The following is a 27,729-nucleotide window of genomic DNA, read 5'->3' on the forward strand; positions in this document are numbered from 1 at the left end:
GCAGTGTGGCTGGGGCGGAAATTCTGTGGAGTAAATTTAGCGTAAGGACGCCATTTTGTGGAAGTGGCGGAGCTTAAGGGTAAATTCTGGGACTCCATAGAGTAGGTATCCCCGTGTGTGAACTCCGGTGAGTCGGGTTCGTGACACCCTGTAATTGTACCGACCCAAAGAATAAAGTAGACATGTCATTTGGGGTGCACAGTGAAATCCGTAAAATCCAAGCCCACAAGAATACGGCACAAATGCGTTTTTTTACCAATTTCACTGCATTTGGAATTTTTTTCCCGCTTCCTGGTACACGGCATGGAATATTAAATACCAACATTTTGAAGTAAATTGTTACGCAGAAAATAAGCCATCACACAGCTCTGTACATGGAAAAATAAAAAAAAGTTATAGATTTTTGAATGTGGGGAGTGAAAAATGAAAACGCAAAATCGAAAAAGGGCCGCGGTGGGAAGGGGTTAAAAAGATGAGGTGGATTGGGACGTGGTACTACACGTCTTTCAGGTCTATGATGCAAAGTGCATATTTTCTGGAATTAAAGGTGTTGTAGAACTTAGGGACTCCATCTTGAATTTCTTGTAATTGATGTGTCTGTTCAGGATTTTTTAGGTTTACAATCATCTGATAGAATCCATTCGGCTTTTGTATTAGGAAGCTGGGAGAATAGAACCCTCTTCTCACCTAATGAGATGGTACAGGGGATATCCCATTCTTGTTTAACAAGGATTGCACTTCTTCCCACATGAGAAGGTGGAGTTGTGGAGAAGAGACTTTCGCTGTAACAAATGTTTGTGGAGGGAGAGAGAGTTCAGTTCGATTTTGTAACCTTCCTGTACTACTTCTAGGATCCATGTATTCTTTATATTTTGGTTCCATTGGGAGGGGAAAAGAAAAAGTATTCCCCCCACCCTGGTGTCATTGTTTCCTGGCAGGATTGGGTTGGCCATTTTGGGAGGTGCTGTATCCCCTACCTCTACCCCCTTTGGTGTAACTCCACCTGCCTTGCTTGCCTTTACCCCGGTAAGATGGAAAATTTTTCTTGGGAATCATGAAAGGAAGGTTTCTTCTCGTTTCTTGGTTCTGGGAATCCCTTCTTTTTGTTTGCTGCATTTTCTAAGATAACATCCAGTTCTGAGCCAAATAAGAATTTGCCCGTGAAAGGAATGCTACATAGATTTGACTTTGTTCTTAAAGGGAACCTGTCACCAGGAGACCCATTTTTAGCACTCCCCAGTCCCCGCAGAGCATAGTACATACATTGCCAAAGTGTTTTTGTATAAAAAAAAATTGGTTTTACAGAAAAAAAAGATACCGTATGTTATATTGTACCTTTCATTAGCATCTGCTGTGTGACTAGGCAGTTGCCTTTTGGGAGGGGCATCGAAAGGAGCAGTCCCCCCCCCCCACCTTTGGGGATTTGCTTCTCCATGTGACCTTTTCAAATATATGAAAACACACATCACTGGGCTTAGCGACACCCCCTGCTCCTCTACCGCCAATCCCCAGTGTGGGGAGTTATTCATATATTTGAAAAGATCACATGTTTCCCAAGGGTGGGGGGGACTGCTCCTTTCCAGACCCTCCCATTAGGCAACTGCCTAGTCACACAGCAGATGCTAATGAAAGGTACAATATAACATCTTTTTTTCTGTAAAACCTATTTTTTATACAAAAACACTTTTGCAGTGTAAGTACTATGCTCTGTGGGGACTGGGGGAGTGCTAAAAATGGCTCGCATGATGACAGGTTCCCTTTAAATCTCCAGACCACATTGCTGTGTGAGTGTCGTGCGCGCGCACGCTGTGTGAGTGTCGTGTATTACCGAAATCTTCATACTCCTCCTCGGGTAAAAATACTCCTCAAAAATGGTGAGAGGAGTATTTTTACCCTTCTGGAAAAATGTGCGACCTCTGGGTTGGGAGAATCGGGCAGCATGCGCTGCGAGTGTGATGTGAGTTCATCGCATCACACTCGCAAACGTGGAACGGGCTTATATTTATTCTTCTTTTCTTCCTCTTTCTTTTCCTAGGAGTGAGAAGAACTATAGTATAGAAGAAGGGGATGTATAGTATTACAGACTTACAGAAGTCTGAGGAAGGGGAAACGGATCCATTTTCGTATCTGGTATTTACCTGCAGATGATGGAGGAGGGCGAGGTGTAAGCGGTAACCGTACAGGATAGAACACAACAGAGTGGGTACTGACCTGCGCCGCGCGAAACAAATAGAACAAATATCCTGCAACATTCAAGGTAGAAGCATAGAGACCTCTAGCAGACACTACCCAGCTTTTTAGACTTGCAGCTCCTCGTTCCCGACTCCTGAACGCCTAATGGCTGAAGGCCGCCATCACTTCCGGCGACACGCCAAACTGGAAGTCATCATCGCAGCCTGTGGAACACATGGTGCGTTCCACCGTCGGGAACCGGAACTCATGATGCCGCCATAGATCGATGAGAGACTGCAGGATTAGCACCATGCACCTCTTCTTGGAAGAAGCCAGGAAGGGGATCGATCGAGGCATGGAGAGGAGAGGATCTTAGTATCAGGTACCGCGCCTCTAGGCGTCCCCTTCCACTCCCACCCCCTGAAGGAAATGAGGAGACAGATCCTCTCTTCCCCCTGACCTGTGTAGTGACAGGAAGAACACTGGAGAGGGATGCAGGGGGAGGAACATTTAACCTCTCTTCTTCCCATCCCTGCAGAGGTCAAGGGGTAATCATCCAGGTGGCCGTCATGGGGGACGTCTTAAAAAAATTTACTTTGAAGTGAGATTTTAATTGGTATAAAGTCAGGGAGGCTGGGGGTTTAACATTTAAGTTAAACCCTCCCTGCCTCTGAACAACACCTAACATGAGAATGACATTATGCGCCAGACTTCAGGAGATTTTATCAATGATGTCACTGGAAGCAGGACCATAATATCAGTGAAGGGGGGCATATTGTAAAAAGTTAGAATTCTACGAACTACAATATTTTATACTGGAACTGAACAAACCATTTAACTGGTCCAAGAAAGGCTGATGTAGTATTTTACGACCCAAAAATAATTATTGCGATAGCAATAGTTGTCATTTTAAAGTATTTCCACATGTGTCAGTTATGTTGCAGAAAGAAAAAAAAATCACTGTTCCATGCACTGCTCCCTGCCATCTTGCACAGTGATGTACAGGGGGTTGCTATTTTCAAAAGGGTAACATCCACCTGCTAGTTTAAATACACCATAGGCTCGTCCCCCTGCTCAATATCATTCCCCCCAAACTCCCTTCCACATTATCCCTCTATTTCCCCACCAACTCGTGATGTAGGCTTTGTAATCTGTCACCATTGAAAAACAGCCCTGTGATGACAGGTTCCTTTTAACTTTCATCTGTGACGTCATGAAGAAGATCTTGACAATATTAGGTAGCAGACAAAATATGGTGAGAAGCATTCCTGAACAACACGGAGAAGAGAATGTTCAAGATCACCTACAAAGACTGTTCAAGGAAAGACTGGACAGACCAGTGGACACCCCACTTAAGATGGATAAGGCACATAGGGACCTTCGCCCGGAATCCAGTGGCCCTCCGCAATATATCAATTGCTATGTTACAGATTTTGAGCTTAAGCAAAAGATCATGTAGGAGGCTTCTCAAATAGGTGGACTTTATGAGATCTCCCTTTTAACTATATCAGGACTTATCCTGGATTATGCTCCAACAGGCCTTGAACAGGCCTTGAAGCCACTGCTGGATTTGCTACACACAAGGAATTCCCTATTGCTAGGGATTCCACTTCACCCTCACGGCTAGGAAAGGTGGACAATCAGCTACTTTGAGATACCCTGAAGAGCTGCAAACAAACTTTCCCCAGCGTTACTCTTAGACTGGCCAAGACAACCAGTGCCAGTGGACTTACCACCAAGCCCGTCCGTACAAAACGGCATCGAACACCTGTTTGTAATTTTTAACCCCTTAATTTTTTTACTCTCCACCTTTAAAAAACCATAACTTTTTTCATTTTTCCCGTGTACAGAGCTGTGTGAGGGCTTATTTTCTGCATAACAAAGTTTACTTCTCAGCGACTCATTACTTATTATTCTATGCCATGTACAGGGAAACTGGAAAAAAATTTTTTTCAAATGTTGCGGTTTTGTTGCCAATTTCACATCTGCGTGACGCAGATGTTTTAATACATTTAAAAAAATGTAACATTTACAAAAAAAATTTGTTTCGCCATCTTCTGACGCTAACAACTTTTCATACTTTGGTCTCCAGAGCTGTTTGAGGTTTTTTTTTTTTTGCTAAAATGAGCTGACGTTTTCGTTAGCTAACATTTTGAGGACTGTGCGAGCTTTTTTTTTATCACTTTTTCTTACATTTTTTTATGTGATGTAAAATGCTGTAAAAGTAGCATCTTGTGAGCACTCTTCATATAGCTGGCGCAGAGCATGAAGAAAACCCAATTCCACAAACGATGCTAACCTCCTATATCACAGTAGTCCCTAAACCTTGTAAAGATCCCTCGGGATGCTCTAGCTATAGGCCTATTAGCCTGCTAAACAGCAATCAGAAATTTTTTGGCAAAAAAAATAAGGTCCAATGTTGCAAATATCATTGATTTAGTAAACAAGAGTAAATCAGAAGCCCTTCTCCTGAGCCTTGTTGCAAATAAGTTCTTTGATCTTTAAATTTTCATTTTTGTTTGGAACTTTAACCCTTTGGCACTCTGCGCCGTACTATTATGGCGGGGGCTCCCATTATTTGTGCTTAGCGCTGTACTGGCACCAGCCCATCCCGGTACATTGAGTGTTACCCATGTCACGTGACATGGTGATATCGCAATAGGACTCGGGTAATGGAGGCAGGAGAACCTCCTACTGCATCACACGCTAATCAGATCGTTCCCGCCGCTGATCACTGCGATTGGCCAATTGCAGCCTTTTCGGGTTGAAAAACAAGGTTTTATCTCATACCTCCTCCATCCAGCGGCACCATTTTGGTTTGGTATCGCTGGAGAGAGTTGCTGAGCATTACGGTTACACCTAAATCACTATTACACTGTGATTCCTATCCGTTCCCTCCTGTGTCCTGTATATTCCCTGTGTAATCACCTTGCATGATCACACTTGTCTTCTGTGTGCCAGCTGTGCGGCTTGTCCATACAGTTGGGCAAAAAATTAGAAGGCACGAGAGCAGGGCACTATGCAGCAACTCTGTGTTAAAGAGGATGTGTCAGCCTAAATTATGCCCCCATTCAAATATAGTCACCTAATACACTCCCCAGCCCCTTTCTATTGCAAAATTTATACTCCTGTCTTCAGGAAAAGATTAGGAAAATGTATCTTCATTTTCTAACCTCTTACCAAACGAGGTCAGGTATATTCATAAGGGGGCGTGCCGGCCCTCTATGTATTGCAGCCCCCCACTCCCCGGGTTCCTGTTCTCAGCCAGCAGCCAGGCAGATGAGGCAACACAAGTGATGTTGCCAGCCTGAGTGACTAACATGGAACCGAACATAGTACTTGCGCACTGGATGCAATCATCGTCAGCATCCAGCGCAAAAGCATGAGAACTGGAACCCGGGTGCTGGTGGCTGCAATACATAGAGGAGTGCCGGCATGCCCCTTATGAATATACCCGACTGCAGGCACACAGGTCCGTGGATCCGACCTCTTACTTGGTAAGAGGTCAGAAAATCAAGGTATATTTTCCTAATCTTTTCCTGAAGATAGAAAGGGCTTGGGGAGTGGATTAGGTGACTATGTTTGAATGGGGCATAATTCAGGCTGACTGGTCCTCTTTAAGTACAAGGATAAGAGAAAGGTCCTTGTATTAACAACAATACATGGGCACACCAGCACCCCTGTCCCAGTACAAGAAACCAGTACAGAAACCCCTAAACCTGACTGCAAACTAGATTATAACAAGTTACAAGGGAGTAACAAAGGAGGGGTTGACTTATCAGACCAGGTTCTTCAGTCCTACAACGCCATGTGGAAATCGTGGGTGTGGTACAAGAAGTTGGCCATGGACATCATTCAGACAGCACTATATAATTTTTACGTGTTATATTGATGTGCAGGCCAGAGGGGAACTTTCCTGGAAGTATTTTCTTTTTGGAGACCAAGAAGGGAGGGAGTTCCAGCACTTCTGGAAGCGAGGCCACATGTATTGTACCCTTTCCACAAGTTCCCCAAACTGCCAAGAAAGGAATGACACAAAAAGGGAGCAAGCTGGGCTCCTAAAAAAGCATTCAAATGGACACCATTTACCTTTGGGAACATGCCCAGAAAAACCAAGACTTTGTATGAAATAGTGCTTCCATATTTGTCACACATCCCTGGACCTTTAGATGTACCATATTTTTCGGACTATAAGGCGCACAAAAATCCAGTGTGCCTTTATATGAACCTAGACGTTTTAGGAGGCATTTATTGATGGTTCGCCTTATAGTCCGAAAAATATGGTAGATTTTACACTGAAGCACTTTCCAAAACTTATACATCACGCCACTTGCCGCACCTTCCCTTCTAAGCCCTGTGGTGTGCTTCATGATGCCAAATAGAAAAAAAACGTATGTACTCAAGCATAAGCCGAGTTTCTCACAAAAAATGTGCTGAAAAACCCTAACTTGGCTTATACCCAAATCAAGAAAAAAACTGTGTATTCACCTTACGCCAGTTATTCCCTTTTGAGCCCTGTCATGTCTCCATCCTGCAGATTATTGCCACATATGGGATATTGCCATACCCGAAATAAGCCGCAGAAACCTTTTTGGGGTGTTTGCCCCAGTGGCATGAGTTGGGCTGATTTCCTTTGTCACTCCAAGGGCACATTTATGAAAACAATGCAAGTTTTACTCTGCATCATTTACTTTGTATTACATTTGAGCCAGCATCTTAGGGGTTAAAAGGCTCATATAAACCTAGATTCATTCTTTGAGGGGTGCCCTTTCCAACATGGGGTCACTTCTTGGGGGTTTCTATTGTACTAGTACCTCAGGAGCACCCCAACATCAATCTAGTGAAAACGGAGCTCCAAAACCTAAATTACACCCCTTTCCTCCTGTGCCCTGCCGTGTGCCTATCCTGTAGCTTATTGCCCTAACCAGGATAACTCGCAAAATGATTTTTAATATGTTTGTCCCCAGTGGCACAAGTTGGGAAAAATTCATTTGTCACTACAATCTCATATTTGATAAATTGCAATGCAATTTTTACTCTGCACCATTCACTTTGTATTACATTTTGACCAGCATGTTGGGGGTTATAACACTCACCAGAACCCCAAATAAATTCTTTGAGGGGTATAGTTTCCAAAGTAGTGTCACTTCTTGGGGGTTTCTTTTGTACTGATTTGAAAAGTTTGGGATGTTAGATTCATAAAATGGTGTTACTGTATCATAGAAATTATATTACAAATATAAATTACACTGTCTCACAGGAAAACAATCTCAAAATCACAGGGATACATTATTACCACAGAAAGAGACACCGGTCAACATTTAAAAAAAGGACGTACAAAACTGGCTACATCCTAAAGGGGTCACGGCTAGCGCTGTGTTAACAAATGCAACGCTAGTGTTCGGGGGTTAGCTTGGGTTCGATTGCATATTCGTTTCTATGGAAAAACAAGCGATCAATAATCAGAACCAGGTGTTTTAATGCACAACATAGGGTTCTGGTTACCAATCACATGCGTTTCCATAGAAATGCAGCGCTAGGGATACATGTGATTGCCCCCAAATCATTTGGGGTTCCGTAGACCCTTCATGAGTCCTGAGCCATGAGCTGTAGTCCCTTCATGAGCCTTGGCTATTTTATATTCCTCCCCAACGTCTCAGGTGAGGCTACCTCATTCCCTTCCAATAACCATACATAATGGAACACGTCATGGCTGCCCCTTATGGGTGTGTTAACACGTTCAGTTTTTCAAATGCAGGTTTTGATTTCCAAGCCAGGAGTGGAGTGAAATAAAGTGTAGGAGCAGGTTCTCTCAATGATATGTTCTCAACCACTATGATCCACACCGGATTTTGGCTTCAAAACTGCCACCACTCTTACTTTACATCCTGAGTGTTGTGCCCCTTGCTGCCCACATCAGAAATAATCCAAATATAAAAGGGGATTATGGTGAGGGACAAAACATTTAAAATCTCATTGTTCGCAGATGACGTTCTCCTCACCCAGCCACATCTCACTTCCTAATTTACATGCTGCAACAGACACCTATTGCCAATTTATTGAGCTATAAGATCAATCACACTAATTCAGACAAAAAAAAAGAGTAAATTCACACTGCCATGGTAGATCTGTGAATCACAGACCATGCAGTGTTTCCCCGTTTCATGGACAGAACAAAGTGTCCAGGATGAGAGCCTTTGCATCACACTGATATAGGATGTAAAGGGCACAAAACACCAGCATGGAACTGTAAATGTTATAATCTGTTAGTGCTGCTGTTCCAGATAGAAGCTCCTTACATCATATAGCAGAATGATGCAGGGATTCTAATCCTGGTCAGTCCATGAAACAGGGTTTCTACACAGTGTGTGATTCACAGACTAACCGGGAGAATGTGAATCCACCCCAATAGTTCATCTTTATTTCCATAGTGCCATCGTATTCTACAGGACTTCACGGACAAATAAAAATGCGCTCATGCACGCTTTTTGACCATCTGCTGTCTGGCAATATCATGCACAATTTCTTTGCAGTTTGGACATACAGGCCTGTTTAATGAACCCCATTCACCAATTTAAGTGAATGGCTCCATCATAAAACAGGTACCAATTCACAGCATGGCAGAAAATAAGCCACATTTGTGTACATATAGCCTCCAACTGTGCAACATGTATCTGGCTGCACTTCCCAGAAAGAAACAGATCCCTGGGCACACAGCTACTGTACATAGAAAGTTGATGCAAGTATTCCACTGGGAACAAGATCTTGTGACAGGGAAACCCCAAGCCTTTGAGACAACAAAAGACAACACATGAAGGATAGGGCTATATTACTGCAAGGCATTTCTCTCCTGCCATTTGCAATTGTGACCAAGAACATTGCAAGGAAGCAAAAGAATGATTGGAGAAAATTAAACAGAAGTTCCAAATACACTATCTTACACACACGATGATGTCATGCACACAGCTTTGCAGTATATGAGGAATGCATAGTAAATGTACAGCAGAACCCATATTGGAGCCCATGGAGCAGCACGCCCCTGCCTGCACGTTAACCAATGCAGTGCAGTTCTTCAGTGTCAATATGAGCTGCTGGCGATGGAACTTCGGAAAGACGAGGCATGCAAGTTTTGCCCTTATGGCACTGAGCATCATGGTACAATACACAGTGCAGCACAGCCTGAGGTGTAGAAGAGTTCTGCCAGGAACAGACAAGGGTGATATACAGCAAAAGAACTACACGCCCTGTTGCCACTTACCGTATATGCCCCAACAGCGGGAGGACGTGGGCACAGTGAGCCGCACCGCTATTGGGTAGGGGGTGACAAACAGGGCCACGGATGGAGCTTGCTAGCCTTAGGGGAGAGGAAATCCCGGGGGATGGTAGAGTACTGTCAGTAGCTCTTCACCCATCGGGCGTCAGCAGCTCCGTATCCAGATCTGTCTCAAGCAGGCACTGCCCAGCCCGTGGGCGGTGCCTACGCAGCGGAATGGGCGGGAAGCTGCGTCGACGAGGCAGTCTCTTGTGTGATATGAGGGGAAAAATGTCCTTCCTAGTTTGGGCTTTAGTCTTGGAGAAGTGCAAGCTGTTGCAGAGCATCGTGTGTGAGGTAGTGGCCCTGCGGTTTGTCCTGCAGAGGCGCGGTGCGCAGAGCTCCCTGGTGAGCAGGTTGCATGTTGCACAGAGTAGCGGCCCAGCGAGCCTTCTGAGCTACATTGTCGCCAACGGGGATACATTTATCAGTAGCTGAACCAAACACCAGGGAGGGAACGTAGCGATCTCTCATCACATTGTCATGGATAACGTCAATTTACAGATAGTATGTGTCCCTATACCAAACCAATAATCTCTACTTGCGTTACAGAAACAACAAGGTGTCTTCAAAGAAATTCATATCAGCACGAGTTACTAACGCATGTCCTTTATTAGTGAGACGATTCATAAAAACGCATGGCCTTCCAGACGTGAAAAACAACCATCTTAAATGTGCTGGTGCTCATATACATTGTACATATGTACATACAATTCACAAAATGGACTGTATAAATGCAACACGTAGTAATGATAGCTGCTTGATTCAGTATAGGTCTCCATTGTCAAACTGTAATCGATACATTACACTTGGTATTCCCAAGGTCACACGTATTTAATTGTTTCCTGCACCAACTGAGCTGTTGCATGTTTAGGCTGGCGGCACATGTGGCATCTTGAACCCGTTTTTAGACCGTTTTTAAGCAGTCTGTTAACAATTCATGCGTTTTTAAAATGTGTGCGGTTTTGAAAACGCATCAGTTTTTGTCCATTTTTCTCAATTACCATAATTATCATAATTGGGGAAAAACGGAAAGACTGATGTTTTCAAAAAATCGTATGCGTTTTCAAAAACACATGCTTTTTTAACGGACTGCTTAAAAACGGCACAAAAACTGGTTCAAAAAGCCCTGGCGGTGTGGCTGTGCCTTCCACTCATGAATAAGCTGGACAGCTTGAATATGCTAATGACTCATTGGACATTTCACAGGTCATTTGCATACAGCTTTAGGACCTCATTGCTTAGGTTGACAGGCATGTAGAGGGACAATGAAGGGATAGAGGCAATGCTCTCTAATGGCAGTATATGGAAATATATTTAGTTTAGGGGGTTATTTTGCTTGACGGGTTCTCTGTGGGATAAAAGTGGGTTCAAAACGCCACAAGTGCCACCACCCTAAGGGTGCTGCCACACAGTGCGTTCTTGTGCGTTTACCAGGCTTTTGGCTGGTTTGAGGGCACATTCACACGATGCATTGCATCACGTTTTTTTATGCGTTTGTGACGCATTCCAAAGGCCGGCGCCACACAGGGCGCTTTGTCTGCGCTTGCAAACGCAGACAAAGTCGCGCCCACCGGGACGGGCCTCGGCCCAATCGCATCGGCGTTTCTATGGAAACGCCTGCGATCGGGAACGAGCCGCCGGTGTTTTGCGTTAATTTAACGCGACACACCGGCGGCTCGTTCCGATCGCAGGCATTTCCATAGAAACGCCGATGCGATCGGGCCGAAGCCCGCCCCGGTGGGCGCGACTTTGTCTGCGTTTGCGTTTGCAAGCGCAGACTAAGCACCCTGTGTGGCGCCGGCCAAAGGCTTTAACCTCACATGAGGTTACACTGCGTTTTAGCAGATGCCGTGGAAACGCAATGTAACCTTACCAAGTGATCAAGGCTGAAGCCTTTTGAATGCGTCAAAGACGCATCAAAAAATGTAACGCATCGTGTGAATCTCTTTTTCTTAATTTTTGGAAGTGTAAGCAGCTGTGAATCTGATTAAAACCCAGCCAAACACATGGTAAACATACAAAAATGTATGTGTTTTCAGTGTGGTTTAAAAACGGCACAAGAACGCACCCTATGACAGCACCCTAAAGGTCCAAGAATGGTGCTGTCATAGGATGTATTCCAGGACCGTTTTTAACCCCTTCAGGACGCAGCCAGTTTATAGCTTAAGGCTCAGCTCCATCTTTTGTATTCTAGCATGTGTCGCTTTATAAGGTTATAACTTTTGAACACTTTTACTTATCTTGATTTTTCGTCTTATTGCGTTTACAAAAAAATAAAGAAATTATGAATTTGTTGAAAAATTTGCCAGTTTCAAAATTTTAAATTATTTTGTTTTTAGGCAGATAATTTAATCAAAAGTATCTATATAGAACTCCATTTTCAAATCTGCACACCTCAAAGACAGCTCAGAAACAGCTTTTAGGCAGATAGTAAACCCCTCAAACCTAGTTATACCAGTTCTGTAAACCAAGAAACATTAAAGTTATGTCTCCGAAAATATGGCGATATGAAAACAAATGAGATTTTCTCCATATTAGTTGTTCCCCAGTAAAATTTTAAAAATATATAAAAATCTATATTCATGAGGTATCACTGTAATTGTAATGAATTATAGAATAAAGATAATATAGTATTTTTAGTGGCCCCAAGAAAATCCAAAAAGAAAGGAAAACTGAATTGATTTTCTTTCCTACATAAAGTGTGCAGAAAAACTCAAACTCAGTTGTTTTCTTGATTCGAGTATAAGCCAAGTCAAAAATCAACTGAGCAGTTTATGACGTCAGCCGCCGCTGTCATCATATTGTGTGTGCTGACTTCAGAGTGCTGGCCGGCTGGCATACACAATATGAAGACAACCGTGGCTGACATCATAGACCGCACCAGCCGGCGAACAGGACCTGACGCTGCCGGAAAGATGAGTTTTGACTTTATTTTTTTTAAAGGGATTGGGCAAACGGGGTCAGGCTGACTACAGGGGACTGATTATATTGGGGGAATGCTGGCGAACTGGGCATGGGGGCTGGCTAACTTCATGGGGAAATGTGCTGGCTAACTGCAGGGGCAAGTGGACTGGCTAGCTGCAGAGGTAAAGGGGCTGGCTAGCTGCAGAGGTAAAGGGGCTGGCTAACATTAGGGGCAAATGGGTTGGCTAACAGCAGGGGTAGATGGGCTAGCTAACTACAGCAGCAAATGGGATGGCTTACTACAGTTGCAAATGGGCTGGATAACTACAGGAGCAGGGGGAAGGGGACTGATTAGCTATATACTAGCTGTGACCAATGCATTTCCTACCCTCGGGTTATACTCAAGTAATTTTCGGCAAAATTAGGGGCCTTGGTTTATATTCAGGTCAGCTTATATTTGAGTATATACAGTAAATTCAAGAGTTAACAAAATCTCATCATTAAGCTAAACAACCACTAAAATGAAGTATTTTTAAAGTGCATCTTTTGTAGCAGAAAGTAAGCACTTTTATGTCAAATGCCAAAAAATAAAGATTGTATACCCAATAAAAAGTGACAAAACAGATCTGCTATGAATGGCGCAGCTTCCCTTCAATGCCCTAGCGTGTGTCAATACAGCAGTTTACCACCACATATTGGGCATTGTTATACTTGGGAGAAAATGGGTATCAAACTTTGTGGAGTGTTTTGGTATTTTATCCACTGAGAATGTGTACATTTTTTGAAAAAACACATTCATTTAATGAAATTTAAGTTTCAAAATTGCACACAATTTTGTTTTATCCCCTGTAAAACAATTAAAGGGTAAACAGACTTCATAAAAGTAGTTTTACATATATTGAGGGGTGTAGTTTCTATAATGGTGTAATTTATGGGGTTTTACATTTATTTAGGCTGCTCAAAGTGATTTGAAATCTGAGCAGGTCCCTCAATAGTTCAGAGCCCCATAACATCTTACAAAAATGAGAGGATGCATAAACAACCATGTCATCGTAAAGCAGACATTCAGTAAATATTAGGTATCAAGTTTTTTTGCTGTTATGACTACCGTACATACTCAAGTATAAGCCAACCCACCTAATTTTAACACAAAATACTGGGAAAACCAATTGACTCAAGTATAAGCCGAGGGTGGTAAATGCATTGGTCACATGCCCTCCAGTAAATGGCCAGCAGACCCACCCAGTATATAGCCAGCGTCTACCCCCTAGTATAAAGCTAGTAGGCCCCTGCCCCAGTATATAGTCAGCCTATGTCCCCCAGTATAGAGATTGCAACCCCCTAGTTTATAGACTGCCCCCAGTAGATAGCCAGAGCCTGCCCCCCAGTATATTGCCAGTGCCTGCCCCCCAGTATATTGCCAGTGCCTGCCCCCCAGTAAATAGCCAGTGCTCGTCCCCAAGTATATAGCCAGTGCCTGCCCCCCAGTATATTGCCAGTGACTGCCCCCTAGTATATAGCCAGTGCTTCGAATCATGTCGAATCACGTTAAAAAAAACAGGTATTTCCTGGCTGCAGAGAGCCTGTAGGGTGTTGTAGAATGTTGTGCCATGCTCAAATATGCATAGGAAGAATGGTTTGGTCTTCAAACAATGCTGTGTTTTAGTATGACACGCACATAACAGAATCGCTTCACTATTCAATTCCGTGGACACTTAAAGGGGGCCAACTTGACCAAATAAGTGAAGCGGGAGCGCAGCCTGTCAAGGTACCGTCTGTGCCAGTTTGAAAGAACTTATCTGAGGGCCAAGATCCCACTATAACATCAAAGAGTGCACTTTTACACTGACATCAGATGATTCCATAGATTACGACAGAACCTGTTCTGTTAAACGCTGATACATGAAGAATCCCCCCAAAAGAGTGGAGAGGGTGTCGGCAGTAATTTTGCATTGATGTCACTGATCATTTTGCCCTTCTTTTCATCCATCAGTGTCCGCTTTCAATCGGTCAATAATCCATCAGTATTGCTAAAGCCAAAAACAAACAGGAGTTGATCCAAAACAGAGATGACCAGTAAATGGGATATTTGCATGTCCTCTGTGTTCTGTATCCACTCCTGCTTTTGGCTATCACTCCTGAAGCTTTTCATTCCTTCTGACAGATGAAATGAAGGGGAAAACCAAACATAGTGGCAACATAGAGTGGTGGAGAGTGAAACAGAATTATGGAAATCACAGGGTTCCAGGGAGGCAGCGGTCATTTGGCAGCAGCATGAGTAGGCCGCAGAGTGGCACAATGACAAATTATGGAGGTGGTAGCAACATCTTAGGCCACAGAGTGGCAGAACGACAGAGTGTGGAGGTGGCGGCAGCAGCATCATGAGGTCAGAGAGTGGCACAATGACAAATTCTGGAGCTGGCAGCAACATGGAAGGCCACAGTGTGGCACAATGACAGGTTGTGAAGGTGGCAGCAGCAGCAGGAGGTCAGAGAGTGGCACAATGACAAATTCTGGAGGTTGCAGCAACATGGAAGGCCACAGTGTGGCACAATGACAGAGCGGGGAGGTGGCGGCAGCAGGAGGTCAGAGAGTGCCACAACAACAAATTCTGTTGGTGGCAGCAACATAGTAGGCCACAGTGTGGCACAATGACAGAGTGTGGAGGTGCTGGCAGCAGCAGTAGGAGGTCAGAAAGTGGCACAATGACAGACTGTGGAGGTGGGTGACAATTCCAGTCCCTGTTAAAGATGGTGGGAGGCAAATGGAGCAACTGGTAGCAGATGTGTGGCATCAGGCGGGTGGCAGCATCAGAATAGTGGCTGAGGCAGGTGGTTAGAATCCAGACTTATTTCTCAACGTTTGGCTGAGGCGTCATGGCTGATCTAATCTGATGCACAATCTGGTGTGTTGAAATCCTGGCCAATTCAAAAGTCAGTCTCTCCACATTACGGGTGGACAAGCGGGTTCTCCTTGGGGTGACCCCGCCGTACTGAACACCTGCTCTGATTCCACACTATTGGCCGGGCAGTACAGCTTCTCTACTGCAAACTCCACAAGTTGCGCCACACATCAAGTTTGGCTGCCCAGTAGTCCAGAGAATCCACTACCTGGGGTGGTAGAGTGCTGTCCAAGTAGGCCACCACCTGCTGGTATAGGGTCTGCTCCATGTCCTGCTGCTGCTGGTGGCAGCTACCCTCCTCACTAGGTGGGTGAAGGAAGCTGCTCATTAATGACTCCAGACTTAAACTGCTGCTGATGGAGCTGCTACTGCTCCTACCCCCCCATGTCCCCACAGCAGCCGTGACAGTAGTACGTGAGCGATGACTGCCAGGAATCCCCTGGTCAGACTTGACAATGGTGCACATAGGCAGTGGCCAACTGTCTGCACAGCATTTATAGTATGCCAGTTGTTCCTCCCTCTCGGCAGCTGGAAAAAAGGCACCCATTTTCGACTGGTAGCAAGGGTCCAAGAGGGTGGAGAGCCACAAGTCATCCCTATGCCGGATGTTGACTGTTCGTCTGTCACTGGTTAGGCAAAGCAGCCTGCTGTGGGCCATCTGCGCAAGTGACTCTGAGGGACTCCCGGCCTCCATCTCCACTGAATACTGCCACTGTGCTTATGGGTCATCTGCCTAGTCTTCTACCTCCTCCGGATGCTCCTGCTCCTCCTCTCCTGTCACCTGAGTAGAAAAAACACTAATTACACCAGACTCTGCTTGTGCTCCAATGTCCTCCTCCAGTTCAGCCACTACTGGACTCATGTGGCCATGAGATGAAGTCGCCACTTCTCCAGTGCCCTGACCAGACAGATTTTTCAGCATCTGTTCTAGGACATGAAGCAGTGGAATGACAGTATTCATCCTGTAGTCCTGGCGGCTGACAAAAGGGCCTGAGCAAACAGCAGGTGTCATGCATGCACTGCCAGTGGCTGACATCAAAGTTACACAGGGGAGTGCTCCTGTCCACTTGCATCATCAAAAAAATCATTAATGGCTTTTCTCCTTTCATAATGTCTGTCTAACATATGGAGGCTGGAATTCCAATGGGTGGAAACATCGCATATCAGCCTATGTTGGGGGAGGCCGTTTTGCTGCTGCAACTTTAGGAGGTTGTGCTTGGCTTTGTAAGAATGGATGAAGTGCATGCACAGTTACCTGGCCATTTTTAGAATGTCTTGCAGATGGGTGGAAGACTTCAGGAACCTTTTAACAACCAGATTGAACATGTGCGCCATACAGGGTGCATGGACCATCCCTCCTCGGTACAGCGCGGACACCATGTTCCTCCCATTGTTACCGTGGTTTGGATTTGCAGATGTCGCAGAGAAAGCCACATGTTGATTTCTTCTTGCATGACGCGGAGCAGTTCCTGTCCTGTGTGACTTTGTTCTAAACCAGGTGTAGAACTATGTGATACCGCTGTACCCTGCATGATGGAGCAGCAACTTGTGGAGACTGAGGTGGTGGTGGAGAAAGTGGCGTCTCCTCTTCAAGTTGTTGGTGTGGGTGGGTGGGAAGCACATTCACTTAGTGGGCCGTAAAGGACATGTATTGGCCGTAACCGTAGTTACAGCTCCACACGTCCGTGTTGCTGTGCACCTTGGAAGATAAGCTCAAGGACTGGCCCACCTTCTGTTCTACATATTTGTGAAGGGCTGGTACTGCCTTTTTGGAAAAGAAATTTCGGCTTGGAACTCTCCACCTCGGTTCAGCACAAGCCATTAGTTCTCTGAAGGGTGCAGAGTCCAAGACTTGGAAAGGGACGAACTGCAGTACCAACAACTTGGACAGGAGCATGGTCAGCTTCTGCACTTTAGGATGGCTGGACGCATCTCTTTGTAATCGCCTTGTTCAATGACTGCTGGCGCCATCTGGAACGGGAGATGATCTCAAAGACAAACAGCTCCCTTCGGCAGAAGTGCTGGAGCCTTGACTAGCTGAAATGGCATGTGTGCCAGTAGGTGCTGTTGCTGCGGTGGCAGGATGGACCACCACATCTGAGACATGTTTCTCCCTGGCCATTGGATGGTGACGCTGCATGTGTTGATGCAGGGCTGTGGTGCCAATGTTAGCTCCCTGGCCACGCTTCACTTTCTGCCTGCAGATTATACATATACACATGCTCGGCTTCTCTGGTGTCTTAACAAAAAACTGCCACACTGCTGAGTAAGTGATTTTACCACTAACACTCTGCACTGAGTGACTACTAACGCCGCCTTGCTGTGCCCCTGTGCCACTGCTTACTTGGACCTGTGAACAGGTTTTGTACACTGCGACTGTTTGGCTCCCGTCCTTGCACTGATGCCACCCTGCTGACTCACGGGCACAGTAGCGACTTGCTGCCCGCTTTGCTGCCTGACGCGCAAGCTGACACCCTCTTCTCCCGGTTGTTCATCAATACACTTCCGCTAGATGACATCTGCAGTTCTGGCCTCACAGAGTCACCCCTGCTGTGACGTCCCCTTACTGTGCTGTAACCTGTGCCTGCTCCACCTGCCACCTCTCTGACTTATTGGTTAATCAACTCTTTTGATTTGACACTGATTTCTTGATATCTACTTTAGCAATAAAAAAGAATTGAAATTTGGGGAATACAGAATCCCAAAAACTGACACCCTGGACTTTGAGAAAAAATCACTCCAGCAACTATGTGGATTTGACACAAATTTCTTGATATCTACTTCAGCGACAAAGTAGAATTGAAATTTGGGGAATACAGAACCCCAAAAACTGTCACCCTGGACTTTGAGCAGAAATTACTCCATCAGCTACTAAGTACAAGCAGCTAGACGCTAGAGACAGCACATGCAGTGTGGAATGACAGGATTGCAAATGGCATTCTGTTTTTATAGGGCTGTGACATCACATAAGCCTGCCAGTCGCTGTTTGGCTTACATGTCTGCACATGTGATTGAGGGTGTTCCTTTTTTATTCCCAGAAGAACTGAACCAAAGATTTCCTGAAATTCTAAACGAATTCCACTTTGTTCTAATCAATTCGCCCTTCTCTAGTTGTTACCACTTACAGCAGTGGTTCTCAACCTTTGTAATACTGTGACCCCACAATACAGTTACTCATGTTGCAGTGACCCCAAACCATGCAATTTGCGGTAAAAACGCAATAAAATCGCGGCTCCAATTCCTTTAGGCTACCCTTGTCTTTTGGTCGTTCGACCCCCGCTAGGTCACGACCCACAGGTTGAGAACCACTGTCCTACAGTGAAACATGTCAGATTTTAAAAAATGGCCGCATCAGGAAGGTGTAAAGTGGCTTTAGCGGTAAGGGGTTAATATTGCCAAGTGAGGGCTTATTATTTGCGGGATGAGATGCATTTTTCAGTGGTACTATTTTGGGGTGCTATTCCTTATTGCCGAAAATGTATTAACTCTATTAGTGGGGGAGATTTAGAAAAAACATCAATTCTGTAATTGACTTTTGACCTTTTTTTTTGTGTGTTCATCATATATCCTAAATAATATGTTAGATTTATTCAACGGGTCAGTACGATTTCTGTCACGGTTACACCCGCGATCCTCGGTACGGATTGAGGGTGTACCCGTGCCTGCTGCTGCGGTCCCCGCTCCCCCAGCTCTCACTTACCCCTCCAGGCTCCGGCCTGCACTCTTGCTCCCAGCGTGTAGGCCGCATGCTGTTTCCATGCAGTTGCATGCTCCTGCCACTAGAGGGGGCGCGCCCAGACTTCTCCCAGCCTTAAAGGGCCAGCGTCCTCCTTATTGGCTCTTGCATTCCTGGCTCGGCTATATAGCCTGGCGACTCCCAGCATCCCCTGCCGGATCTTCATGTCCTATTACTGAAGAGAAAGCCCTCTGTGTTCCCGAGCGTTTCCAGACGCCTCTGTGATTTCCGTGTTCCGTGTTGTTTCCGTGTTCCTGGTTTCCTGTGTTATTCCTGTGGCGGTCCTGCAATCCTGTGGCGGTCCTGCAATCCTGTGGCGGTCCTAGATTCCTGTGGCGGTCCTAGATTCCTGTGGCGGTCCTGCAATCCTGTGGCGGTCCTGCAATCCTGTGGCGGTCCTGCAATCCTGTGGCGGTCCTGCCAGCCGTCCTTCAGAGGTCCTGCCAGCCGTCCTTCAGAGGTCCTGCCAGCCGTCCTTCAGAGGTCCTGCCAGCCGTCCTTCAGAGGTCCTGCCAGCCGTCCTTCAGAGGTCCTGCCAGCCGTCCTTCAGAGGTCCTGCCAGCCGTCCTTCAGAGGTCCTGCCAGCCGTCCTTCCCGTGGTCCTGCCAGCCGTCCTTCCCGTGGTCCTGCCAGCCGTCCTTCCCGTGGTCCTGCCAGCCGTCCTTCCCGTGGTCCTGCCAGCCGTCCTTCCCGTGGTCCTGCCAGCCGTCCTTCCCGTGGTCCTGCCTGCCTGCTTTCCCGTGGTCCTGCCTGCCTGCCTTCCCGTGGTCCTGCCTGCCTGCCTTCCCGTGGTCCTGCCTGCCTGCCTTCCCGTGGTCCTGCCTGCCTGCCTTCCCGTGGTCCTGCCTGCCTGCCTGCCTTCCCGTGGTCCTGCCTGCCTGCCTTCCCGTGGTCCTGCCTGCCTGCCTTCCCGTGGTCCTGCCTGCCTGCCTTCCCGTGGTCCTGCCTGCCTGCCTTGCCGTGGTCCTGCCTGCCTGCCTTGCCGTGGTCCTGCCTGCCTGCCTTCCCGTGGTCCTGCCTGCCTGCCTTCCCGTGGTCCTGCCTGCCTTCCCGTGGTCCTCGTGTCCCTACCTTGGCTGCCACCGTGGGCCTAGTCGCACCCGTGGAGCGACCTGGTGACTCCCCGCCGCAGCAAGTCCATCCCGCTTTGCGGCGGGCTCTGGTGAAGACCAGGAGTTCACTTAGACTCCGCTCCCGGGTGCGGCTAAGGTTGTTATCTCCCGCGGTGGTCCAGGGAGTCCACTACTTAGTCCTAAGGGACTATTTCCCCATAGACTGTGACAGTAAGATCCGGCCATGGACTCCGCCAAGGTCATGATCTCTGCCAAAGCCATGAACAGTGTCAAGGATCCGTACCAGCTTCTGGGTGACTTTCCCAGCACGATTGCCCAGCAGGCCCAAGAGATTGCTGCGCAAAAAGAACTCTTGGATAAACTTGCTGCCACCCTGCGGATTATTGCCTCCCAGCAGCAGGCTCCTGTGACTCCTCCTGTTGTTTCTGTCCCCCAGCCATGTTTTTCAGTAGCAAACTCTGGATCAGATATTTTGATGCCAAACAAATTTGATGGCAACCCCAATTTTTGCAGGAGTTTTGTCGTCCAGTGCTCGTTGTACATCAAGCTGACGTCCTCCCAGTCCACCCCCGAACGCACTAAGTTGGCATGTGTTTTTTCTTTGCTCACTGGTGAGGCGCTGAACTGGGCTACTCCTCTATGGGATAGTGGTGACCCAGACATGGTTACCCATACCAAGTTCCTGGCAAAAATCAAGTCCAGATTTGAACCACCTCAAGTTCGATCACCTCATCTGTCCTGCATGGTTCCAGGGTCTCCAGTGGCTCCGCAGCTTCCCAGAGCTGCTCCCGTGGCTCCGCAGCTTCCCAGAGCTGCACCCGTGGCTCCGCAGCTTCCCAGAGCTGCACCCGTGGCTCCGCAGCTTCCCAGAGCTGCACCCGTGGCTCCGCAGCTTCCCAGAGCTGCTCCCGTGGCTCCGCAGCTTCCCAGGGCTGCTCCCGTGGCTCCGCAGCTCCCCGCAGCTGCTCCCGTGGCTCCGCAGCTCCCCGCAGCTGCTCCCGTGGCTCCGCAGCTCCCCGCAGCTGCTCCCGTGGCTCCGCAGCTCCCCGCAGCTGCTCCAGTGGCTCCGCAGCTCCCCGCAGCTGCTCCAGTGGCTCCGCAGCTCCCCGCAGCTGCTCCAGTGGCTCCGCAGCTCCCCGCAGCTGCTCCAGTGGCTCCGCAGCTCCCCGCAGCTGCTCCAGTGGCTCCGCAGCTCCCCGCAGCTGCTCCAGTGGCTCCGCAGCTCCCCGCAGCTGCTCCAGTGGCTCCGCAGCTCCCCGCAGCTGCTCCAGTGGCTCCGCAGCTCCCCGCAGCTGCTCCAGTGGCTCCGCAGCTCCCCGCAGCTGCTCCAGTGGCTCCGCAGCTCCCCGCAGCTGCTCCAGTGGCTCCGCAGCTCCCCGCAGCTGCTCCAGTGGCTCTGCAGCTCCCCGCAGCTGCTCCAGAGACTCTCCAGCCTCCGCAGCTCCCCGCAGCTGCTCCAGAGACTCTCCAGCCTCCGCAGTTCCCCGCAGCTGCTCCAGAGACTCTCCAGCCTCCGCAGCTCCCCGCAGCTGCTCAAGAGACTCTCCAGCCTCCGCAGCTCCCCGCAGCTGCTCAAGAGACTCTCCAGCCTCCGCAGCTCCCCGCAGCTGCTCAAGAGACTCTCCAGCCTCCGCAGCTCCCCGCAGCTGCTCAAGAGACTCTCCAGCCTCCGCAGCTCCCCGCAGCTGCTCAACAGACTCTCCAGCCTCCGCAGCTCCCCGCAGCTGCTCAAGAGACTCTCCAGCCTCCGCAGCTCCCCGCAGCTGCTCCCATGGCTCCGCAGCTTCCTGCAGCTGCTCCAGTGGTGCCCCAGACTCTGCAGCTTGCCACGGCTGCTCCAGTGGTGCCCCAGACTCTGCAGCTTGCCACGGCTGCTCCAGTGGTGCCCCAGACTCTGCAGCTTGCCACGGCTGCTCCAGTGGTGCCCCAGACTCCGCAGCTTGCCACGGCTGCTCCAGTGGTGCCCCAGACTCCGCAGCTTGCCACGGCTGCTCCAGTGGTGCCCCAGACTCCGCAGCTTGCCACGGCTGCTCCAGTGGTGCCCCAGACTCCGCAGCTTGCCACGGCTGCTCCAGTGGCGCCCCAGTCTCCGCAGCTTGCCACGGCTGCCCCAGAGACTTCGCAGCTTGCCACGGCTGCTCTGGCCTCCCCTGAGGCTGCTCCGGTGTGCTTAGAGCCGACCCAGCCTGCTTCCCAAGTCTTCCCGGTGCCTTCTCTCCTCCTAAGGTGTCTCATCACCAAGAAGAATTGGAGGAGGCGAAGAAAGAAGAACAGCGGGCTGAAGAAGAAGAGAAGAGGGGCCCTAAGGGGGGGGGTACTGTCACGGTTACACCCGCGATCCTCGGTACGGATTGAGGGTGTACCCGTGCCTGCTGCTGCGGTCCCCGCTCCCCCAGCTCTCACTTACCCCTCCAGGCTCCGGCCTGCACTCTTGCTCCCAGCGTGTAGGCCGCATGCTGTTTCCATGCAGTTGCGTGCTCCTGCCACTAGAGGGGGCGCGCCCAGACTTCTCCCAGCCTTAAAGGGCCAGCGTCCTCCTTATTGGCTCTTGCATTCCTGGCTCGGCTATATAGCCTGGCGACTCCCAGCATCCCCTGCCGGATCTTCATGTCCTATTACTGAAGAGAAAGCCCTCTGTGTTCCCGAGCGTTTCCAGACGCCTCTGTGATTTCCGTGTTCCGTGTTGTTTCCGTGTTCCTGGTTTCCTGGTTTCCTGTGTTATTCCTGTGGCGGTCCTGCAATCCTGTGGCGGTCCTGCAATCCTGTGGCGGTCCTGCAATCCTGTGGCGGTCCTAGATTCCTGTGGCGGTCCTGCAATCCTGTGGCGGTCCTGCAATCCTGTGGCGGTCCTGCAATCCTGTGGCGGTCCTGCCAGCAATCCTGTGGCGGTCCTGCCAGCAATCCTGTGGAGGTCCTGCCAGCCGTCCTTCAGAGGTCCTGCCAGCCGTCCTTCAGAGGTCCTGCCAGCCGTCCTTCAGAGGTCCTGCCAGCCGTCCTTCAGAGGTCCTGCCAGCCGTCCTTCCCGTGGTCCTGCCTGCCTGCCTTCCCGTGGTCCTGCCTGCCTGCCTTCCCGTGGTCCTGCCTGCCTGCCTTCCCGTGGTCCTGCCTGCCTGCCTTCCCGTGGTCCTGCCTGCCTGCCTTCCCGTGGTCCTGCCTGCCTGCCTTCCCGTGGTCCTGCCTGCCTGCCTTCCCGTGGTCCTGCCTGCCTGCCTTCCCGTGGTCCTGCCTGCCTGCCTTCCCGTGGTCCTGCCTGCCTGCCTTGCCGTGGTCCTGCCTGCCTGCCTTGCCGTGGTCCTGCCTGCCTGCCTTGCCGTGGTCCTGCCTGCCTGCCTTGCCGTGGTCCTGCCTGCCTGCCTTGCCGTGGTCCTGCCTGCCTGCCTTGCCGTGGTCCTGCCTGCCTGCCTTGCCGTGGTCCTGCCTGCCTGCCTTGCCGTGGTCCTGCCTGCCTGCCTTGCCGTGGTCCTGCCTGCCTGCCTTGCCGTGGTCCTGCCTGCCTGCCTTGCCGTGGTCCTGCCTGCCTGCCTTGCCGTGGTCCTGCCTGCCTGCCTTCCCGTGGTCCTGCCTGCCTGCCTTCCCGTGGTCCTGCCTGCCTTCCCGTGGTCCTCGTGTCCCTACCTTGGCTGCCACCGTGGGCCTAGTCGCACCCGTGGAGCGACCTGGTGACTCCCCGCCGCAGCAAGTCCATCCCGCTTTGCGGCGGGCTCTGGTGAAGACCAGGAGTTCACTTAGACTCCGCTCCCGGGTGCGGCTAAGGTTGTTATCTCCCGCGGTGGTCCAGGGAGTCCACTACTTAGTCCTAAGGGACTATTTCCCCATAGACTGTGACAATTTCCACAATATCAAATTTCTATATTTTTGCTTACGTTTTACTAATTTTGTAACAATAAAAACCTAATGTGGATAAAAAAATCGATAATTTTTGCATCAACATTTTGCAAGAGGCATAACTCTTTTAATTTTTTGTCTGTATTGCTAGATGAGAGTTTGTGCTTTACAACAGTACCATTTTTGCATTGATACGGTTTTTAGATCACTTTTTATTGAATTTTATGTGGGACAAAATAGTTAAAAATCATGATTTTTGGTGTTCATCATGTGGGTATAATAATGAATTTTATTGTACGGGTGGGTAATTACAGACGTGTTGATACTACATATGTGGGGTTATATGGTGATTTTCCCTTTTTCCATTCATAGAATTTTATTAAACAACAGACTGGAAACATTTGCCAATGGCATGACAATAAGATGGCAACAACACTGTACCTTTTGGGCAAATACAACCAAGTGCCAGAAAAAAAATGGTCAATAAAGACAATAGAGAGTAAGGTGTAAGACTGCACCACTGTACCATCTGGATAAGATCTTGTAGCTAGTCTCTTAATGCCTGGTAGCGATCACAGATGTCTGGGAAAGGGGGAAGCATTTCGACCACTGTGCAGGTGAGAAGGTCTTTCCCGGTTCAGCCTCCCAAGCCGCACAGTACCGAGGGAGAGATGGGTGGATTGTGTGTTAACCAGCAGTTCATAGACTAAAGAAATAGCGTTAGGTGTGGGAGCGCTTGTTCAAATTCGGAGAGGTTTCGAGTTAAGTTACTGTGGGTCTTAATTGAGTCATAGAAATGCTTAAGGTGGTTATACTGGAGGAGGTGAGTTGGGGTGGGTGTCACATTAGGGATCAGGACATGTAGGAGTTGAACAGTGGAGTCTGCTAGCACTTGAGGAAATCTGAGTGGTTTATTGTGGGGTCGAGCAAGGAAAGGCCCACAAGTTCCCCCAGGTGGGAATGCAGGGGGTCTTTCAGGTCAATCAGGGAGGCATCCTGTCCCACCCCTCTTAGAGTGCGTAGTGTGTGAACTGTGGGGAAGGACAAGGAAATGGGATCCCGAGCATTTGCAGTCCCAGGGAGGGTGGACGGGTCTCAGGAACAAATTCCTTCTGCCAGACCTACCAATGTCTTCAAGTATTTGTGGTGCAAGAAATCCAGAAGACGGGAGTAGGCTGTTGACAGATAATAAAGGCGGCAGTTAGGTAAATAGACAACCCCTAATATCTTTAGGATTGACCAGAATTTCCCTTCTTATTCCGAATCATCAGGGAACCAGATAAAGGAGCCAAAGCATTTTTGGATCTTAACCCAGTAAGAGAGGGGTATAAAAATCGGAAGGGTCTCTACAAATTAGAGCAGACAGGGCAGTAGGGTCATTTTAAGGATGTTGAGTCTCCACATATGAGGAAAATTTCTTCTTTTTACAAGAAGCTATATCCAACCCAAACCTATTCAGTTGGGGTATAAAGTTGTCTGAGAAAATAAGCAGTTCAGGTCCTTACAAACTTTGATCCTCAGGTATTTAATACCACCTGGCGGCCAGGCAAAACTATGAGCAGTGGCGTACCGACCGCGGTCGCAGCGGTCGCCATTGAGACCGGGCCCGTCGGAAGGGGGGGCCCGGGCGACCGTATCAATGGCGACAGCGGTCGGTACGCCACTGGCAGTCGGACAGGGGCCTCCGTCCGTCCGGACAGGAAGCTCCTGCCCGTCACTGTATAGTGCTCGATGTGGCCGTTTCCGACCAGTGTCTCTTCCTGTAACTTTTCAACACTTTAAGATATCCCTGTAATTTTGAGATTGTTTTCTCGTGAGACAATGTAGTTTATGTTAGTAGCGTCATTAACTTTTGTACTATATACCCCCACAAGTAACACAATTTTATGAACTTGACATCTCAACCTATTCAAATCAGCTTTTAAGAAGTCTGCAAATGTTTTGTGGTGCCACAGTGTAATTGAAGAGCCCCTGAAGTAACAGTACAATAAAAAAAAACTAAAGATGTCACCATTTTGGAAACTATACCTCAGAATTTATCTGAGGTTGTGGTGAGCATTTTAACCACCAACATGCTGGCCAAAATCTAATGCAAAGTAAATGGTGCAGAATAAAAAATGCGTTGTTATCTCAAAAATATAATTTTAGTGCCTAATATATTGTGCCCAACCCATGCCACTTTAGACAAACACCCCAAAAATTATTCTGCGGGTTGCCCCGGTACAGCAATACAACACATGTGCCAATAATTGACAGTTTGGGCACACGGCAGGGCTGAGAAGGGACAAGCAAAATTTAGCTTTTGGAGCACCCTTTTCACTAGACTGATGTTGGGGTGTCCCTGAGGTAGCAGTGCAATAGAAACTCCCAAGTAGTGACGCCATTTAAGGAAAGGGCACCCTTCAAAGTATTGATTTAGGGTTCTGTCAAATGTGTCGTTCTAGTGACAAATTAAATCATCCCAACTCATGCCACTGTGAATAAACCCCAAAATCATTCTACAGGATATTACGGGTATGGCAATACCACACGTGTGGCAATAGGCTACAAGATGGAGACAATGCAGGGCTCGGAAAAGAATGGCATTTGGAGCACAGACATTTGATATTTTTTTGGCATCATAAAACATTTGTAGATGCCCTTAGGGATCAGAACAGTAGAAACCCCTGAGAACTGATCCTATTTGAAAACTACACCCCTCCATGAATAAATCTGGGGGTGTAGTGAGCATTTTAACCCCACAGGCAGACCCCAAGGGTCTACAAGGGTTAGTACAACAACACATGTCCTTGTACCTAACACACAATACTGAGTTGCTGCATAGTGCTTGGTTCTCTTGCCTACTGAGCTTTTCCCCTAGAAGCGACTTAGGGAGACCTTACTGATTTTTTCAGTACCACAGTGCCGCATCCCGCAGTTTGGAAGCGAGACACTTGAACAGGGTAGTACTAGTATAAAAATTATCCAGGTAGAGGTGGTAGCTCTGGTCCAATAGTGAGTGTAGTGGGTTTACACAGTCAAGTTTCAATATTTGCAGATGATACTAGGCTGTGTAAAGTAATTAATACTAAGGTTGATAGTTTAGCATCACAGAGAGATTTGTGGAAGTTTGAGAAGTGGGCAGAGAAATGGTTGATGAGGTATAATATAGATATATGTAAAGTTATGCACTTGGGACATGAAAACAAAAGGTATAATTATGTTCTAAACAGTCAATTACTTGGTAATACTGTAGCTGAAAAAGACTTGGGGGCAGTTTGAGACATACCCCCAAGACATTAGACATAGTTTGCCCTTATACAAATCACTGGTCAGACCACACATGTAATATTGTGTACAGTTTTGGGCACCAGTGTATAAAAAGGACAAAATACAACTGGAACAGGTGCAGAGAAGAGCAACCAAGATTATTAGGGGAATGGGGGCACTGGAATACAATGACAGATTACAAAAGACGACTGAGGGGAGACCTCATTACAATGTACAAATACCTGAACAGGCAGTACAAGGATCTCTCCAAAGATCTTTTTATAATTAGGCCTGTGGCCAGGACAAGGGGGCATCCTCTATGCCTAGAGGAGAGGCGATTCTACCATCAACATAGAGAAAGGTACTGTAAGAGCAGTGGGACTATTGAACTTTCTGCCATGGGAGGTTGTTATGGCGGACTCTATGTACATGTTCAAGAGAGGCCTGGAGGATTTTCTGGAGAGAAAAAATATCATGGCTTATGGGGAAAAAACTATTTAATTCTTGAAGAGGACCTGTCACCACCAAAAAGACCCCACCAAACATGCCCCCC

General features: G+C 48.1%; 1 protein-coding gene across 5 annotated transcripts in view; it reads right to left on the minus strand.

Moving 5' to 3' along the window:
- The window catches only part of ATP2B4 (ATPase plasma membrane Ca2+ transporting 4), a 240,537-nt gene extending 230,854 nt beyond the window's left edge, over positions 1-9,683 (minus strand). For 2 of the 5 annotated variants that reach the window (XM_072137308.1, XM_072137307.1), the window contains exon 1: positions 9,431-9,681. The gene's annotated coding sequence lies outside the window, so the exon portion shown is untranslated. Of the gene's footprint in view, positions 1-9,430 lie in introns of all 5 variants that reach the window. The other 3 variants (XM_072137310.1, XM_072137309.1, XM_072137311.1) reach the window with 2 other exon arrangements.
- Between the last annotated feature and the right edge of the window lie 18,046 nt (positions 9,684-27,729).

This window comes from Engystomops pustulosus, chromosome 2, assembly GCF_040894005.1.
Source record: "Engystomops pustulosus chromosome 2, aEngPut4.maternal, whole genome shotgun sequence".
Classification (NCBI taxonomy): Eukaryota; Metazoa; Chordata; class Amphibia; order Anura; family Leptodactylidae; genus Engystomops; species Engystomops pustulosus.